At 37.7% G+C, this 12089-nt stretch overlaps 1 non-coding gene across 1 annotated transcript; it reads right to left on the bottom strand.

Annotated features, from left to right (window-relative positions):
- Positions 1-2552: 2552 nt before the first annotated feature.
- Positions 2553-2659, bottom strand: LOC120579809 (small nucleolar RNA R71). The gene has a single exon (XR_005645554.1). It is a non-coding gene; the product is annotated as a small nucleolar RNA R71 (small nucleolar RNA).
- Between the last annotated feature and the right edge of the window lie 9430 nt (positions 2660-12089).

Genomic DNA, 12089 nt, shown 5'->3' with positions numbered 1-12089 from the left:
CGAACCCAAGTCAATCAATGAAGCTATTCTTGATGACTCTTGGATTGAGGCCATGAAGGAGGAACTTTCTCAGTTTGAAAGAAACAAATTTTGGAACTTAGTTCCAAATAATCAAGACAAAACCATCATTGGAACAAGATGGGTTTTCAGAAACAAGCTTGATGAAGAAGGTAAGGTTGTCAAAAACAAAGCAAGGTTAGTTTCTCAAGGCTACAACCAACAAGAAGGTATTGAATATGATGAGACCTTTGTACCAGTTGCAAGGTTAGAAGCCATCATAATTCTTCTTGCATATGTTGCACATAAAAGCATTAAACTTTTTCAAATGGATGTGAAAAGTGCATTTTTAAATGGTTTTCTAAATGAAGAAGTTTATGTAAGCCAACCACCTGGATTCATAAATGAAGAAAAACCAAATCATGTTTTTAAATTAACAAAATCACTTTATGGTCTTAAACAAGCTCCTAGAGCTTGGTATGACAGACTTAGCACATTTTTAATTGAAAATGGATTTTCAAGAGGAAAAATTGATACCACACTTTTTAGAAAAATACATAACACTGACTTACTTATTGTTCAAGTATATGTGGATGACATCATTTTTGGTGCTACTAAAATAAAAATGTGTGAAGAATTTTCCAACCTTATGCAAAGTGAATTTGAGATGAGCATGATGGGTGAACTTGGTTTTTTCCTTGGTTTACAAATCAAACAACATCCAAATGGAATTTTCATAAGTCAAGAAAAGTATGTCAAAGACATTCTTAAGAAATATAAAATGAATGAGGCAAAAATCATGGGCACCCCTTGATGAGTCAATTATATGTTATTTTAATATGCTTTTTAGTTTAGTTTTATTTAGATTTTATATAGTTTTATATTAGTATTATTTCCTTTTTAGAATAGTTTACTTTAAAATGCAATTTGTTATATTTCAGGGAAGAATATTGGATGGAGTGAGTCTTGGAGCAAAAGAAAGGGATTTGGAGCAGATTGGGCACAAAAATATGAAGATTGGGAAACAAAATATATCTCCCACAAGTCAGAAGCTTGGCACGGCCCGTGCTAGCCTTGGCACGGCCGTGCCACCCTCCAGATGCCTTTTGCTGCTTTTGCTTTGACTCCAAGCTATTCTATTTTGGCGCACAATCTACCGAGGAATATTCTAGGAATATACTTGCTTAGATTTTAAGTCAATTGTGTACTGTAAATAGAGTAGCTAGCCATCACTAAATATTCATCTTTACTTGGAATACAATAAGTGACAATTGCTTTTCTAAATAAAGTTCTTTTCCTTTCCTTTATTTTCCTGTCTTTTACTTTCATGCTTTCTCTCTTCTCCCCCATGTCTACGATGAACATGAGTGAGTAGACTTCTTCTTGTCTTGGGATTGTTGGATAAGTCTAAATGACATAATCCTAATCAAACCAAGCCCTAAGCCCTAATCTTATGTAACCCTAGTTTCTTATCTGAATTCACCGTCTTAACATGGATTAACCATTATCAAACTGTGGAAACGAAAGTGGAGGGTTTGATAATTGTTCGTCCATTATTTCAAATATCAATTCATAAAACGAAAGTGGAGCTTTGATATTCGAACAAGTGAATTCAGACAAGGATTGCAAAGTCAGCGAAATAGGCTTTGCAATCTTTGAGACATATAGTTTCGATCTTCAAGGGAACTAATAACAATCAAGTCAGCGAAATAGGCTTGGTTGTTAGAGGAACCAAAATCCAATAGTAATCAAGTCAGCGAAATAGGCTTGGTTGCTAGAGGAACTTAAGAGAAACTGTCTTGGGAAATTAGGTCTAACATAACATTATAAGCTTATGGTTTTGGTTTGAAAAGGACTTGTTATTTAGATGAAATCAACGATCCCAAGGCTCTTTTATTATATTGCTTTTAACCGTTTAAAAACCCCCAATCTACAATCTCTTCTCTCTTTTAATCATCTCTAAAGGTTAATTAAATTAAACTACTCCCTGTCGGAACGATACTCTTTTATACTACTTCGGTAAGACCGTGCACTTGCGGTTTTATCTCATCAAGTTTTTGGCGCCGCTGCCGGGGAGTAAACTAATTTAATTAATTCTTTCTTTGTGATTAGAACTCTTTTCTCTCCCCTCTTCTTCCCTTCTTCTTTTTCCTACACTTGATTCGGGTGGCTTAAAGATAATAGATAACATGGCTGAGGAACGCACTCTTAAGGAGTATTCGATCCCTTCTTCGGATGAGCCATGCACTATTATAGTCTACCCAACAGTTCAAGGTAGCAACTTCAAAATAAAACCTGCACTACTAATTCTGGTGCAACAAAACCAGTTCTCTGGATCACCTTCCGAGGACCCAAATTTACATATCTCAACCTTTTGGAGACTTAGTGTGACTTGCAAAAACGACCAAGAAACCGTCAGGCTACATCTCTTCCCTTTTTCTCTAAAAGATAAAGCCAGCAATTGGTTCAATTCTTTGAAGCCTAGTTCCATTACCTCATGGGACCAACTGAGGAGAGAATTCCTTTGTCGTTTCTTTCCCCCATCCAAAACTGCCCAACTTAGGGGAAAGCTTTACCAATTTACTCAAAAGAATGGGGAATCTCTTTTCGATGTGTGGGAACGTTTTAAAGAAATACTTAGACGTTGTCCCCATCACGGTCTAGAAAAATGGTTAATCATCCACACCTTTTATAATGGTTTAACATCTAGCACTAGATTGACTATTGATGCAGCTGCAGGTGGTGCCCTAATGAACAAAGACTTCACAACAGCTTATGCGTTAATTGAGAACATGGCTCTAAACCTCTTCCAATGGACAGAAGAAAAAGCAACCATCGATCCTTCGCCCTCTAAAAAAGAGGCAGGTATGGATGAAACCTCTTCCATTGACTATTTATCTACCAAGGTGAATGCATTATCTCAAAGACTTGATCGCATGAGCACACCTACCTTCTCACCTCCTTGTGAAGCATGTGGCCTATCTAGTCATTCTAACACCGATTGCAACCTAAGTAGTGTTGAGCAGTTAAATTTTGTTCAGAATGGCCAAAGAGTTGTTCAAAAATCTCACATTGAACTTTTAATGGAAAACTATTTTCTTAAACAATCCGAACAGCTCCAAGAGCTCCAGGACCAAACTAGACTTTTGAACAACTCTCTTGCTACTCTCACAACAAAGATAGACTCTATCTCCTCTCACAACAAAATTTCTGAAACTCAACTCTCCCAGGTAGTTCGTAAGGTTAACCACCCCAATAAAATGAATGCTGTCACACTTAGGAGTGGTAAGCCACTCGAAGACCCCATAAGGAGAACCGAGACCGATAACAGTGAGAAAGAAATCCGCGAACCACCATCTAGGGAAACCAGAGCAGAAAGAGAGGAACCACGAGTTGAGGAAAACACGCCACCTCCCTTTAAGCCAAAAATCCCCTTCCCTCAAAGGTTTGCCAAATCAAAGCTAGATGAGCAATTCAAAAAATTCATAGAGATGATGAACAAGATATATATTGATGTGCCATTTACCGAGGTCCTAACCCAAATGCCCACATATGCTAAATTTTTGAAAGAAATTCTCTCTAAAAAAAGAAAGATTGAGGAAAGTGAGACGGTTAACCTTACAGAAGAATGTAGTGCCATCATCCAAAATAAATTGCCACCAAAGCTTAAAGATCCAGGTAGTTTTTCCATACCTTGTGTCATAGGGTTGGAAGTTGTGAAGAAAGCTATGTGCGATCTAGGAGCCAGTGTCAGCCTAATGCCCCTATCACTTTATGAGAGGTTGGGAATAGGGGAACTTAAATCAACAAGGATGACCCTACAACTAGCAGACCGTTCTGTTAAGTATCCAGCTGGAATCATAGAAGATGTCCCCGTTAAGGTAGGAGAGGTATATATCCCCGCCGATTTTGTTGTGATGGAAATGGAAGAAGACAACCAAGTACCAATTCTTTTGGGAAGACCTTTCCTTGCCACTGCAGGAGCTATCATTGATGTAAAAAAGGGTAAGCTTGCCTTCAATGTAGGTAAGGAAACTGTTGAATTTGAACTTGCTAAACTAATGAAAGGTCCCTCCATTAAGGACTCTTGTTGCATGATAGACATAATCGACCATTGCGTGAAAGAATGCTCTTTAGCATCAACTGCACATGATGGTTTGGAAGTATGCTTGGTTAACAATGCAGGTACAAAACTGGAAGGAGAGGCAAAGGCTTATGAAGAACTGTTAGCTAGAACTCTTCCAATGAAAGGTCTAAGTGTGGAGGAGTTAGTAAAAGAAGAACCAACACTTCTACCCAAGGAGGCACCGAAAGTAGAACTCAAAACACTTCCATCAAATCTAAGGTATGAATTCTTGGGCCCTAACTCCACTTATCCTGTTATTGTAAATGCAAGTCTCGATGAAGTAGAAACTGAAAAATTGCTTTATGTCCTCAAGAAATATCCTAAAGCCATCGGTTACACCATTGATGACATTAAAGGAATAAATCGTTCATTATGCATGCATAGGATACATCTTGAAGAAGACTATAAACCCTCCATTGAACACCAAAGAAGACTAAATCCCAATATGAAAGAAGTTGTGAAAAAGGAAGTCTTAAAACTCCTAGATGCAGGTGTTATTTATCCAATTTCTGACTCCAAATGGGTTAGCCCCGTGCAAGTTGTACCAAAGAAGGGTGGTCTCACAGTTATTAAAAATGATAAAAATGAATCCATTGCCACTAGAACCGTCACCGATTGGAGAATGTGTATTGATTATAGGAAGCTTAATAAAGCAACCCGTAAAGATCACTTCCCTCTCCCTTTTATAGACAAAATGTTAGAAAGGTTAGCTAAGCATTCGCATTTTTGTTACCTAGATGGCTATTCTGGATTTTTCCAAATACCCATTCACCCTAATGACCAAGAAAAGACAACTTTTACATGTCCCTTCGGGACCTTTGCCTATAGAAGAATGCCTTTTGGTCTCTGTAATGCCCCTGCTACTTTTCAACGATGCATGATGTCTATTTTTTCTGACTTCGTTGAAAAGATAATGGAAGTCTTTATGGATGATTTTTCTGTGCATGGTTCTAATTTTGATGATTGTTTGACTAACCTTGAAAAAGTTTTGGAAAGATGTGAACAGGTGAACCTAGTCTTAAATTGGGAGAAATGTCACTTCATGGTAAGAGAAGGAATTGTCCTAGGACACTTGGTTTCCAACAGAGGTATAGAGGTAGACAAAGCAAAAATCGAAATTATTGAAAAAATGCTACCTCCCACCTCAGTTAAAGAAATTAGAAGTTTCCTAGGACATGCAGGGTTCTACCGTCGTTTCATCAAAGATTTCTCATCAATCACTAAGCCACTAACCAGCCTGCTTCTCAAAGATGCAGACTTTACCTTTGATGATTCTTGTTTGCAGGCATTTTGCAGGTTGAAGGAAGCACTAATTACCGCCCCAATCATACAACCACCAGATTGGAACTTGCCTTTTGAAATAATGTGTGATGCAAGCGACTATGCGGTTGGGGCAATATTAGGTCAAAGAAAGGACAAAAAGATGCATGCCATATACTATGCCAGTAAGACCCTAGATGGGGCACAGGTAAACTATGCCACGACAGAAAAAGAATTGCTAGCAGTTGTCTACGCCATTGACAAATTTCGGCAATACTTGGTGGGATCAAAAATCATTGTTCATACAGATCACTCGGCCATAAAATACTTGCTCAACAAAAAAGATGCCAAACCGAGATTGAACCGATGGATTTTGCTCCTCCAAGAATTTGACCTTGAAATAAAAGATAAAAAGGGCGTAGAAAATGTTGTCGCTGACCACTTGTCCCGACTTCGGGAGACCAATAAGGATGAGTTACCCTTGGATGACTCATTCCCAGATGACCAACTATTCTTATTGGCACAAACTGACGCACCTTGGTATGCAGATTTTGTTAACTTTCTTGCAGCAGGAGTACTACCGCCCGAGTTAAACTACCAACAAAAGAAGAAATTCTTCAATGATCTCAAGCACTACTATTGGGACGAGCCCTACCTCTTAAGAAGAGGCTCAGATGGGATTTTCAGGCGATGCATTCCTGAAAACGAGGTAAGTAGTATTCTAACTCATTGTCACTCCTCTTCTTATGGCGGCCACGCCAGTACACAAAAGACTTCTTTCAAAATTCTTCATTATGGTTTCTGGTGGCCATCACTTTTCAAAGATGTGCATCTCTTTATCTCTAAATGTGACAAATGTCAACGCACCGATAGCATCACTAAAAGAAATGAAATGCCTTTGAATAACATCCTTGAGGTGGAAATTTTTTATGTTTGGGGTATTGACTTTATGGGACCTTTCCCTTCCTCTTTTGGGAATCAGTACATATTAGTAGCCGTCGACTATGTGTCCAAATGGGTTGAGGCCATTGCTTCCCCCACTAATGATGCACAGGTGGTTATCAAAATGTTTAAGAAAGTCATTTTCCCTAGATTCGGAGTGCCACGAGTTGTGATAAGCGATGGAGGGTCTCACTTCATTTCAAGACATTTTGAAAAACTTTTGCAAAAACTTGGAGTGAGGCACAAAAAATTGCGACACCCTATCACCCCCAAACTAGCGGACAAGTGGAGGTCTCAAACAGACAAATTAAAGCTATCCTTGAAAAAACTGTTTCCACCTCTAGAACAGATTGGTCAAATAAGCTTGACGATGCCCTTTGGGCCTATCGAACGGCTTATAAAACCCCCATTGGGATGACCCCTTTTAAACTTGTCTATGGGAAATCTTGTCACCTTCCTGTTGAGCTCGAGCATAAGGCCTATTGGGCAATTAGAAACCTCGACTTAGATCCCAATTTAGCCGATGACAAAAGAAAACTTCAATTAAACGAGCTAGAAGAACTTAGGATGGATGCTTATGAGAATGCCCGCATTTACAAAGAGAGAACTAAGACCTGGCATGACAAGAAAATCATCAAAAGGCACTTCAAAAGTGGTGACCTTGTGCTGCTCTTTAACTCTAGGCTAAAGCTCTTTCCAGGTAAACTGCGATCACGATGGTCCGGTCCTTTCCAAGTCCGCACAGTCTACCCTTATGGGGCGATTGAAATCTTTTCTGAAGAAACAGGATCCTTCACGGTTAATGGCCAACGGCTTAAATCTATAATACCGGAGAAGTAAATGAAGTAGTGGCTGATTTCACCCTTAGTGACCCACCTTAAGGATTTTCATCCTCACCTTCGTCAAGCTAGTGACGTTAAAAGAGCGCTTCGTGGGAGGCAACCCACCAATTTAATTGCTTTCTTTGTTTTCTATTATTTCTCTTTATTTTGTAGGTAAGTGTCCGAGATTGATTAAGAAACGCAAGAAAATCAAAGTTCCAAGAACCAGAAAGGTGGCACGGCCCGTGCTTGACTTGGCACGGCCGTGCCAATAAACACAACCACATCTTCAATAAAGTTGGCAGAATGATGGCACGGCCCGTGCTACATCTGGCACGGCCGTGCCAACCTGAAGGCCTCCGGAGTTTAAAATTTCGACAAATTGTGAGCTTTCCGCACCCTTTCTCACTTTTTCCTTATTTCTTTCGTTCTATCATTTGAATCATTGAGGACAATGCTTCTCCTAAATGTGGGGGGAGCCTAATAAAGTGTCTTTAGTCGTAGTGTTTCCAAACTCCCTTGAACTTTATTCTTTTGTTCTGTTTTATTGTAAAAGGCATAGTTAAGTAGCTAATTTTTATTGAAAAAAATCATGACACAAAAATTTTCATTGTCTCCTCTTAATTTGTTGATTCTTGTACATGAAAGCAAACTCTTGTGTTTTAAGTTTTCTTGATATAACCACATCTTGTTTCAAAGTGAATAAAATTCTCCAATGAGAAAAACACAAAGTTGCTTCCCTTGAGTAAATGTATGAATAGGTATTTTAAGGAAACGCGTTCTAATCTTAGTGGTGCATTAACCTTTAAAAATTCTAAAAACGCCAGTAGTATAAGTGAGTATAAGGGAGATCATAAAAAGCCAAAAAGCCAAATAATTCCAAGATCTCATCACTGAATCTAGATTGGGGAAGGAGGTAGGCCCTCCGACTTCCTACGTGAAGGTGATTGTTATCTTGAGAAAAAACTTTAAAAAGCATCGTTGAAACTAGATTGGGGAAGGAGGTAGGCCCTCCAACTTCCTACGAGAAGACGATGTTTTAAGGGATACCATTGAATCTAGATTGGGGAAGGGGGTAGGCCCTCCGACCTCCTACGTGAAAATGTTGTTCCTTAAATAAAGAACTTAAAATGTGCATATGGCAAAGAACAAAGATTCTCAAATACTCCCATCTCTCTTATATGAATTGTAGAAGGAATCTTTCTTGGTTAGTTTAGTGCTAGGATTAGACCATGTTTCCTCATAATGCCTATCTTATACAGGAGCAAGAAAAGGGTTGGACTTCACATACACACTCACTTAAAACTTGATCGTTGGGTAGAATAGAGATTTCAAGAAATACTTGAGTTTGTGATTAGTGTACATTTAGGATTTAAGCCCTTGAGGAGACATGTGCTTTAATTTAATTGTCATTTGATTTAACTGTTGCTGCTACTATGTTTATGCCTTTTGCTTGAGGACAAGCAAAGATTCAAGTATGGGGGAGTTTGATGAGTCAATTATATGTTATTTTAATATGCTTTTTAGTTTAGTTTTATTTAGATTTTATATAGTTTTATATTAGTATTATTTCCTTTTTAGAATAGTTTACTTTAAAATGCAATTTGTTATATTTCAGGGAAGAATATTGGATGGAGTGAGTCTTGGAGCAAAAGAAAGGGATTTGGAGCAGATTGGGCACAAAAATATGAAGATTGGGAATCAAAATATATCTCCCACAAGTCAGAAGCTTGGCACGGCCCGTGCTAGCCTTGGCACGGCCGTGCCACCCTCCAGATGCCTTTTGCTGCTTTTGCTTTGACTCCAAGCTATTCTATTTTGGCGCACAATCTACCGAGGAATATTCTAGGAATATACTTGCTTAGATTTTAAGTCAATTGTGTACTATAAATAGAGTAGCTAGCCATCACTAAATATTCATCTTTACTTGGAATACAATAAGTGACAATTGCTTTTCTAAATAAAGTTCTTTTCCTTTCCTTTATTTTCCTGTCTTTTACTTTCATGCTTTCTCTCTTCTCCCCCATGTCTACGATGAACATGAGTGAGTAGACTTCTTCTTGTCTTGGGATTGTTGGATAAGTCTAAATGACATAATCCTAATCAAACCAAGCCCTAAGCCTTAATCTTATGTAACCCTAGTTTCTTATCTGAATTCACCGTCTTAACATGGATTAACCATTATCAAACTGTGGAAACGAAAGTGGAGGGTTTGATAATTGTTCGTCCATTATTCCAAATATCAATTCATAAAACGAAAGTGGAGCTTTGATATTCGAACAAGTGAATTCAGACAAGGATTGCAAAGTCAGCGAAATAGGCTTTGCAATCTTTGAGACATATAGTTTCGATCTTCAAGGGAACTAATAACAATCAAGTCAGCGAAATAGGCTTGGTTGTTAGAGGAACCAAAATCCAATAGTAATCAAATCAGCGAAATAGGCTTGGTTGCTAGAGGAACTTAAGAGAAACTGTCTTGAGAAATTAGGTCTAACATAACATTATAAGCTTATGGTTTTGGTTTGAGAAGGACTTGTTATTTAGATGAAATCAACGATCCCAAGGCTCTTTTATTATATTGCTTTTAACCGTTTAAAAACCCCCAATCTACAATCTCTTCTCTCTTCTAATCATCTCTAAAGGTTAATTAAATTAAACTACTCCCTGTCGGAACGATACTCTTTTATACTAATTCGGTAAGACCGTGCATTTGCGGTTTTATCTCATCACCCCTATGCATCCATCTTCAAGTTTAGATAAGGATGAGAGTGGAAAATCTATTTATGAAAAAGAATATAGAGGCATGATAGGTTCATTATTATGTTCATCTGAGTTCATCCATTCATGATATTCATGAAACTCAGTTCTGTTCAGAACTTGAATTCTGGGTAAAAATCTCATACGTGAGATTTTGTGTTGATTTTCTCCATAAATCTTTCTCTAATCTTAAAGCATTTAATGCTTGATTATAAGAAGTTGTGTTTAAGGCTTAACCACCATGTAAAGTCTGAACTATCAAATCAACTAATCCCTTCACATTCCAACAAACGGCTACTTTTCTTCTCTCTCCAATCCGTTTGCTTTTTGACAGTTTTCATCTTTCCTAATGGCAACTGCCATCATTTCTTTCCCTCTCTCCTTCCCGTCTGCACGCTTGGTCCATATAATCAGCAACCACTCCTGATTATTTCACATCCATCTCTAATCCAAACATTTCACTCTTCATTTCTCCACCAAAATTTCAAATCACTTTGTTCTCTGTTTTTACGAAGAAAATGGCAAGAACTAAAAACTCTTCAAAAAATTTTGATCATGAGACAAATCAAATAGAACGATCTCAATCTCCACCACCAAACGCCGCTGCTGATCAACCCTCTGGTCAACCCTCTGATCAACCAGTTAATGAAACTCCTCTGCATACCATTTTTCAGGACGTAATTATTCCTGCGTCTGATACTCCCAAATCTTCCAAAACTAGATCGTCTAAGAAACCCATCATCAAACCCAAACCAAGACCTACCAGACGTTCAACAAGTTTGAAGAAACCTTTGAAGAAACCAAAGGTATCTCACGTGAATCTAGATTCTGATGAAGAAAAGGAAGATTCAAGTGATTATGAAGACTCTGAGGATGAAATAGAAGAAGATCTAGAAGAAGAGGAAGAAGACTCTGAACAAACTCTCTCTGACGTAATAAAGTCAGTGAAAGCTTCCTCTAAGAAGAATAAGGAACTTGCAAAGAAAATCCTCTAAAGGAGAAAGGAGATTGCAACTGAAGCTATGCCCTTATCTGAAGAAAAGACTTCAGAGGAAGAAGATGAAAGTGAGGAGGAAGAATCTGAAGAAAAAACTCAGGAAGAAGAAGAAGAGAAAACTTCTTCCAAAAAGTATGGTGTTATACCCTGATTTTGGACCTAAAAATACTCATTCAAATTTTTTTTTCAACACTGATATTTGTCAATTTACTGTTGTTTTACTCTGAATCTTTACTCTCTTTTCATCTGCCTATTTTACTATCTCTGTCTCAAAGTATGTTCAATCATGATTTTCTTGCGTAAAACTATCCAAAGTGTCTTTCTTGCATTACAAGTCATTTGAAAAACTCTCTGAATCATTGCATTACTTTTCTTGTATTTTATTTCAAAAAAATCATACAAAAAGGGTATTTTGGTCATTTCCTGCAGTGAAACCCATTTTAGTCCTCGTAACTGTCTCTGAGTCTTTTTAACTTGTCTGTACAAATCACTGTTGAATCTCTGTTTAAAACCATTTCAAAAATTGCATTTGAGTCAGGTTGAGTCATTTTAGTCCCTAGGGGCATTTTGGTCTTTTCCTGTCAAAATTTCGGCAGAGAGGTATTTTAAAATACCTCATTTTTGTAATTGGTTCACTTTAGTCCTTTTGATTGATTTTATTTTTGGTTTCACTTTACGTTTTTTCCAAATTACCAATTTTAGTCCAATTTTATTTTAATTGCATTTTAGTCCCTGAAACAGTTTCTAAAATTGCATTTTAGTCCAATACTTTTTAAAATTGCATTTTTAGGTCTTTTTTGTAAATTACAGTCCAGTCCTTCAATTTTTTCTTTTTGTAGGGAGGTCCCTAAGTCCAAAAACAGGTGTTCCTCTCCCATTGGTCCAGAATCACACATGGCAGCCTATAAAAGGTGCATTCATTGCACAAATCCAGAGATCCATACATCACACGCCACCTCAACAAACAGAATCACAATTTTCTCTCTCCATTCAGTTAGATCAAAAACTCAGAAAATCACCAAGAACGTGAAGAACAAAACTCAAACCCTAAATTTCCAGAATCACAATTCAATACCAAATTCAGTGAATCTTTCGCAATTCTCAGAGATTCGTCACTGAATCTTCATCATCGAATCGGTTTCCTTCGCAATTCAAGGTGCGAATTCGCCATTGGCAAACTCAAGCACCG

This window comes from Medicago truncatula, chromosome 3, assembly GCF_003473485.1.
Source record: "Medicago truncatula cultivar Jemalong A17 chromosome 3, MtrunA17r5.0-ANR, whole genome shotgun sequence".
NCBI lineage: Eukaryota > Viridiplantae > Streptophyta > Magnoliopsida > Fabales > Fabaceae > Medicago > Medicago truncatula.
The sequence above is the reverse complement of the archived record's forward strand: the minus strand, read 5'-3'. Positions and strand labels throughout refer to the sequence as shown.